The sequence below is a fragment of the Hemiscyllium ocellatum genome, chromosome 1 (assembly GCF_020745735.1).
Source record: "Hemiscyllium ocellatum isolate sHemOce1 chromosome 1, sHemOce1.pat.X.cur, whole genome shotgun sequence".
In the NCBI taxonomy this organism is placed as follows: domain Eukaryota; kingdom Metazoa; phylum Chordata; class Chondrichthyes; order Orectolobiformes; family Hemiscylliidae; genus Hemiscyllium; species Hemiscyllium ocellatum.
In genome coordinates, this window is record NC_083401.1 from 61,584,194 (window position 1) to 61,591,971 (window position 7,778).

Below are 7,778 nucleotides of genomic sequence, written 5' to 3' on the forward strand. Positions count from 1 at the left end.
AAGGTGGCTTGGTTAATTGGACCAAGATAAAATTGAAGGCAAATACGAATAGAGAAATTAGTTTAACATGGAAGTGTGAAGGCAAAGAATAGAACCTTGCAATTTGTTGAGTGTAATGTTAGGAACATTTTGGCCTGAAGAGTTTAAATAGTATCACTGTGACGATGGCAGAAAATCACCTTGGGTGTGGGCCTCAAAAATACATAGGGATGACAAATGGGCTGAATTATGAGATGCTGGGTTCCTTGTTCCTGGCTGAAAAGTAATGGAGCTGGGTCAGGGTTAACCCTTGGGGCATGTGGGCTGTCCTATACACATTTGCTGATCTATGGGTTGTTAATAAACAGGAAGCAGGATTTCCACCAGAAACCGAAGTCTCACTGCAGAACTACTTATTATTCAGAAACCAGCAGCTTTGAAAAGTGCATAACCTCATATTTTCTCACATTGTATTTCATTTGAAGTTTTCGACAACTACCCTCACTATATGCCTTCACACCTATTTTTGTGTTATGCACAAACTTGGCAGTAGTACATTCACTCTCATTATCCTAGTCATTAATATATATTGTAAATAATTGTGACTCCAGCACTGATTACTGTGACAGTCCACTAGTTGCAGGTTGCCTTCCTGAAAATATCTCCCTTAGAGTCATAGAGATGTACAGCATGGAAACAGACCCTTCGGTCCATTGTACCCTGAAGGTTGCTGCACAGGTGGATAGAGTGGTCAAGAAGGCATATGGCATGCTTGCCTTCATCAGATGAGGTAGTGAGTATAAGAACTGGCAGGTCATGTTAAAATTATACAAGACATTGATTCAGCTGCATTTAGAATACTGTGTACAGTTCTGGTCGCCATATTACCAAAAGAATGTGAACACTTTGGAGAGAAGATTTACAAGGCGCCTGGTATGGAAGGTGCCAGGTGTGAAGAGAGGTTGAGTAGGTTAGGTTTATTTTCATTAGAAAAAAAGGGGATTGAGAGGGGACCTGATTGAGGTTTACAAAATCATGAAGGGTACGTAGAGGTAGATAGAGACAAGCTTTTTCCCAGGATTAAGGATTCAATAACGAGGGGTCACGTTTTTAAGGTGACAGGTGAAACATTTAGGGGGGATACATGTGGCAAGTACTTTACACAGAGGGTGGTAGGTGCCTGGAACACGTTGCCAGTAGAGGTAGGCACGGTAGATTTAAGATGCGTCTGGTTAGGTGCATGAGTAGGTGGGGAGCAGAGGGATACAGATGCTTAGGAATTGAGCGACAGGTTTAGATAGTGGATTTGGATCGGCTCAGGCTTGGAGGGCCAAACGGCCTGTTCCTGCACTGTAAATTTTCTTTGTTCTTTGATCAGGAAACCATGCTGACTGTGTATGATTTTATTATGAATTTATAAATGCTCTGCTATTACATACTTTGTAATAAACTCTTGAGATTTTCCCAATGAGAGATGTCAAGCTAGTTGCTTTTTCTGTCTGGTTTTGAATGATGGTGTTACATTGACAGTTTTCTAATCCTCTGAAACGTTTCCAGAACCTAAAAGTCTGAGGGTTACTATCAGTGCATCAACTACCTCTGTACCTATTTCCTTTAAAATTCTAGGATGTGTCCCATTGGGTACAAGCAGTGATTCTGTGACCTCTAAGCAGAAATTACCTTATTTGTCCCAATAGGGGCTCATCCAACCCTACTACTGCATACATGTTAAAAGATATTCGGATTTCTTTTTATGATAAATTCCTCTCTTTGTGAGTATAATTTTCTGCTTCACTCCCTAAATCAATTTATTTTATTTGAGAGATTAATCTAGTATGCATTATATAGCTTCATGCCCTTACCTTCATGACCCAGCAGCATGATTCTATTTTTCTTTCTTCTCATCAGTTGGATGCTGTTATTGCCCCCTTGAAGAAATCCTCTCTGTCCTATACCACAATGTACCTTCTCACCAATACTGCCATCTTATCTGCCTTTTGCTGCCTTCACCTTTTATGAATGGTTGATCTTCTCATATGCTAATTGCTCAATCCTCGTCATTTAAGCCATCTTTCAGTTATTGTCACTACATCATATTCCCACAGTTGCATGCATTATCAAATAATATGTTTGATGAGCCACAAGCACAAGTGCATGTTTTGTAGACCTCTCTGATGTAACAAAAAAGGAAGCAGGAACAGACCACTTGGCCCGTCAGACCTACTCTACCATTTAATAAGATCATAGCTGATTTAGTTGTGAAGGTCCCTTTCCTGGCTGTTATTTGTAACCTTTTGTTTTGTCAATAAAAAAAGTCTACCTTGTTTTGACTATGATCCAGCCTCCATTGCTGTGTGTGAAGAAAGAATTCCAAAGAAAAAAGACCCTCTGAAAGAAGAAACTTCTTCTCCTCTCCATCTTTAATGGAAGACCCATTATTTTTATACTGTATCCCTTATAGTCTCAGTTCTCCCACAAGAAGAAACATCCTCTCAGCCTGTCAAGCATCAGAATTCGGTGGGGTGGGGCGGTTCAAAAGGATTAACTTTTGACCTTCTAAACTCCAATAGAGAAAGGCCCATCCCATTCAACTTTCAACCAAGGTCAAGCCTTTCACCCAAGAATTAGCTAAATGAATCCAAGCAAGTGTATCCTTCGTGAAGTAAGTTGACCAGAACTGTACAAAGTACTCCAGGTCCAGCTACAGTAATGCATTAAATAGTTGTAGCAAAACTTTCCTCCTTTTATATTCAGCTCCTTGACTTGTGTTCTTCATAAGCCTTCTTAGTCTGTTCCTATCAAAGATTACAAGCTTATTCTCACAAATGCTCTTACTTTATGCATCTTATTCATGTCATTTTCTAAATGCAGCTCCACAACCCCTGCTAATTCAGCTTAACCCTTAACAACTATAGTGGACCTCCCCCATGAAGATGCCTGGCTCCAGTCCTGCTAGGGCGCAACCTGCCCATTTCTATTGCGTGCCTATTTCCTCAATGTCTCATGCTATGCATTGACCCTCTCTACTTTCTAATTGCAGCTATTACTAACATATGACTAACTAAGAGTAATCCAGAGATTTCTATTTTCAATGTCCTGCTTAGCTTTTTGACTAGTTAGGGGATCAAAGCTTACAGGAAGAGGGCAGGAGAATTGAGTTGAAAAATGTATCAGCCATGATCGAATGGCAGACGACCACTCAATGGTCTGAATAGCCTAATTCTGCTCCAATATTTTATGGTCTACTTTATAATTTCCTCTCTACATCTTGAAAGCCTGATCTTTTGATCCAAGGGCCATTATGCTTACTCTTTCTATGTCATTGCTACTGTGGGCCACCACCTTTGTCTCATTCTCTCTTCTCTGATATTCTGCATCCAGTAAGTGATGTTCTTTACCTTGGTATCACGTAAGTGTCAAACTGTGTGGGGTTCACAGTGATGGCTTTCAAATGTTTCCCAGACTATGTAACCTCCTTTAACAACTACATCTTCTTCCTTCACTGTTCTCTCCTGGGCAGCCCCTTGTTCATTGTTGCAGTGGTCTTCTGTTTCAATGGATGTGAAAATAACATGGTACTGTTTGAACAAGAGCAAGGAATTCTTCCAGTAAACAGGCCAACATTTATCCCTCAACAAGCAGATTGTCTGGTCATGTATCCCATTGCTGTTTGTAGGATCTTAATATGTGCAAATTGGCTCCGTGTCCATATGCAACTACAGTAAAGCACCTAATAAACTGTCAAGTGTAAGGGCTCCTCGCTTGGTAAGAAATAGTAAGGGTTATAGAGCCAGTACAATTTCCGAATGCCCTAACATTGACTGCAATCTAATGTGAAGTTTACTGTTTATGAATATACTGTTTTATTTTTGATCTGTGAAAACACATATTTGATTGAAGTTATTTCACACTCATTTCCTTCCTGTCTTTAGGAAGAATATAAAACCTGAAAATCAGGAAGTAAAACCATATTGAGAGTATCTCCAGCCTGCGTCCTCTGTGGGAGATTAAACTAAACTACAAGTGGTTTGCAGTATGCACCATCTGTTCCCACCATTTAGCCCATCCCAGATAAAGCAGAGAAGCAGCAATCCTCCTTTAGCTTTTAAATTTGTTATCAACATCTCAAACAATGTTGCTGATACAACTGTGAACCAATGCCACCTACACCATTCTGTTTCACTAGTGAAGGATCAGAAAGTGTTAGAAAATAATTATGAATAATAAAATCAGGGGAAAAACATTTTAATATTTTGGAGAATTGTGAAACTTCAATCAAAGTAAATGCAAACTATTAGAAATGACAAATTCCATTAGAGAATGGTGATAATTTATGCTGCTTCAGATAGAATAATTTCACTATGAACCTAAAGGGCACTGATTTTTGGTTGACTCAGGGGCCCTGATTGCATTAGAGAGAATGGATTACCAGGGCAAGAATAACAGGCTTCCATTAACCATGAGGAGCACCAGTGGCAATAGCGGATGGTGAGTGAGTGAGTGATAAAGGCTGGCTTTCAGTGTCATCTCTAGTGTTTCCCTGCCCTCTACCCTAACAGCAAATACCAACTCCAGTACCAGAAAAATGCATCGTAAACATCTTGAAATATATTTCCTTCTCAATGCAATCAGTGGCAGACCCCCACAGCAAATCAGAAGTTAATGGTCCTTCTGTTAAAAGGTATTGGGCGTGATTCGTGAGCCATAGTTTTGTGACAGTGCAGCATAACTATTGCAAACAGGCCATAAAAAGTGCAGGTGAGCCTCCAGCACGTATTCCTCACAGGCACAGGAGCAGGCCTCTCAGCCCCTGAAATTTGTTCCACCATTCAGTCGGTTTATGGTTGAATTGTATCTCAACAATTTACTGGTTTAATATAACAAACAGTTGAGACAATGTCCACAAGAAGTTCACTCTCCTACGCTTTCTGCAGTATTACAGTGGGGAATTAGTAATGTAGTATTACAGTAATGTAGTATTACAGTATTACAGTGGGGAATTAGTTAATGTAGTATTACAGTGGGGAATTAACTTGAAAACCAGCAGCAAGTTGAACTGATTGCATTTTTTTTGTTGCTAAGTCCATCTTATTTTGGTCAGGTAAAGGAATTCTTCCTGCTCTGTAAAGACAGCAAAATGTGTGCTAGGTTTTAATGAGCAGACCGACATGGGAACAGGGTCCATTGTGAAATATTACAGATGTTGGAGATCAAAAATTCAAAGAAGGGAAATGTTTGAAATACGTAGCAGATTTGTGGAAGAGAGAAACAGAGTTAAAGTTTCAGGTTGGTGACTTTTCGTCAAGTCTGGGGCAAGGCATCAATCTGGAAGGTTAAAGGTGAGTTCGAACACACTCTCTGCCTGTACAATCTTTTCCATCATCATCACCTAATTTAGCTGTAATTGTTCCCATCCCTCCCCATTTGTGTACTTCCTCAGCTCAGTATGCAGTACACAATGGCAACTTATGTCCTGTGTCCTATCTCTCTCTCATAGCCATACTCACCAATTTCATCTATCCACTCAATGAATGCTTGCCTTTCTGCAGCTCTTCACTTAGCAAGATTTGAGTACACAGCTCACTCGGGGCAGGCAGAGAACTGCGGGTGAGGTGACGGGGTGGGGGGTGGGCGGTTGGTCCTCTATAGAACACACAACCGACATCTGTAGAGGTGGAGGAGATAATGGAGCTGAATAAAGTTAGTGCATTGTAGGTCCTGGATATCAGAGAGGGAGGGATAGGATGATCCTAGCTAACGGGTGAGACAACAAAATAAAAAGTGTGTATAATATGAACACTTTTATGATAAAGATTCTTATCTTGTCCTCACAAATTCTTTTTGTTTGAAAAAGAATCTACCCTAGGCCCTTGCCATGTGCAGCAAGAATGGCTAAATCTGGTTTGTCGAGGTGTGGAGTTCTCCTGAATGTGCACTGACACAGCACACATGTAGGTCAGTTACTTGATGGGACCGGTAAGGCTTTGAATCTGCTGGCTCACACTTTACAAGTGAGGAAGGGTTAACAAGGAGATATGGAGTAACACTGGAGAATCCAAAATAATAAATCCAACAACTGTGGATATCTAGAACTAGAAATTTTAAATAAAAACAGAAATTGATGGAGGAACTTTTCAGGTCTTACAGCGTCTGTGGAGAGAAAGCGGATGGCCAGTGATGGTCAGAAGCAAGTTCTGATGAAGGGTCACTGGACTTGGAACATGATTCTGCCTTCTCTCCACAGATACTGGATAGTCTGGATTGGAGATCAATCCCTGGACACTGATGATGCACCCTGTGGCTGTTGACTAACAGGAGAATTATTGATCTTAAAAGCGGACTCACCACAGTTAGAGAAATTGGAGGAGTCCACGATAAACCTGAAGGAGGTGAAGCTGTAGACCACCCAGAGTGCTGCCACCTTCTGAGAGTAACCAGTGAGATATGCATCACTTAACGCTCCAATCTGAAGTGGTTAGCAAAATGATCATTGGCATCCTGCTCACTCTCAGGAGAATAGTGTTCTTATGGCCAAGTGCACTGGAGTTAAATGCTTGCCCCCCCACTGAGTCCCCAATGTACTGTAATTTGTCCCAGTTTTAAACCCACGCCCTCCCCGCAGCCTTTCCTGATCTGAAACTCTCCACCAATGTAAAATGCAGTTGATGAAGGAGCAGCGCTCTGAAAGCTAGAATTTCCAAATAAACCTGTTGGACTATAACCTGATGTTGTGTGATTTTTAACTCTACAATAAGAGGCAAATGTAAACTTGCAAACAAAAATTAATAACTTGAAGGCATTTGTCAGGAACAGAACTTTATTAGTTGATTCGTATAGCACAGAAACAGACCCTTCAGTCCAACTAGTCCATGCCACCCAGGTTCCCAAACTAAACTAGTCCCACCCACCTGCCTGCGTTTGGCCCATATCCCTCTCGACATTTCCTATTCACGGACTTAGCTAAATGTCTTTTTAACATTGTAACAACACCTGCAACCATTAATTTCTCTGGCAGTTCATTCCACACACGAATTACTCTCAGTGTAAAAAATTTCCCACTCGTGTCCTTTTTGAATCTTTCTTCTCACCTTAAAAATGTAATCCCTGGTTTTGAACTCTCCCACCTTAGAGAAAAGATCCTTCTTATTCACTTTATTTATGCCTCGCATAATTTTAGAAACCTCAATAAGGTCACCCCTCAACCACTTACACTCCAGTGGAAAAAATCCCAGCTATTTTTATATCTAAAACCCTCCATTCCTGGCAACATCCTGATAAACCTTTTCTGATCTTCCTCCAGTTTAATAATATCCTTCCTACAACAGGGTGACAGCAGAGACCTCACCGAGGTGCTGAACAACCTCAGCATGACAACCCAATTCCTCAGGTCAGGCAGCATCCAAGGAGCAGGAGAATCGATGTTTCGGGCTGTCGCAAGATACTATTTGGCTTTTAAGTGATTTTTTTAAAGGAATTGTTTTGAGCACGACTTCAAAATTGAACAAAGCATTTTGAGATATGAGGTGGTTCATGCCAATGTTAGAGACTGTGGGTAAATACCATTTGCTTTCATTGTTCGGACCCTAAGGTTAAGGATTTGGGTTGGAGAAAGTGAGGACTGCAGATTTTGGAGATCAGAGCTGAAAATGTGTTGCTGGAAAAGTGCAGCAGGTCAGGCAGCATCCAAGGAGCAGGAGAGTCGACGTTTCAGGCATGAGCCCTTCTTCAGGATTTCCTGAAGAAGGGCTCATGCCTGAAACATCGATTCTCCTGCTCCTTGGATTCTGCCTGACCTGAGG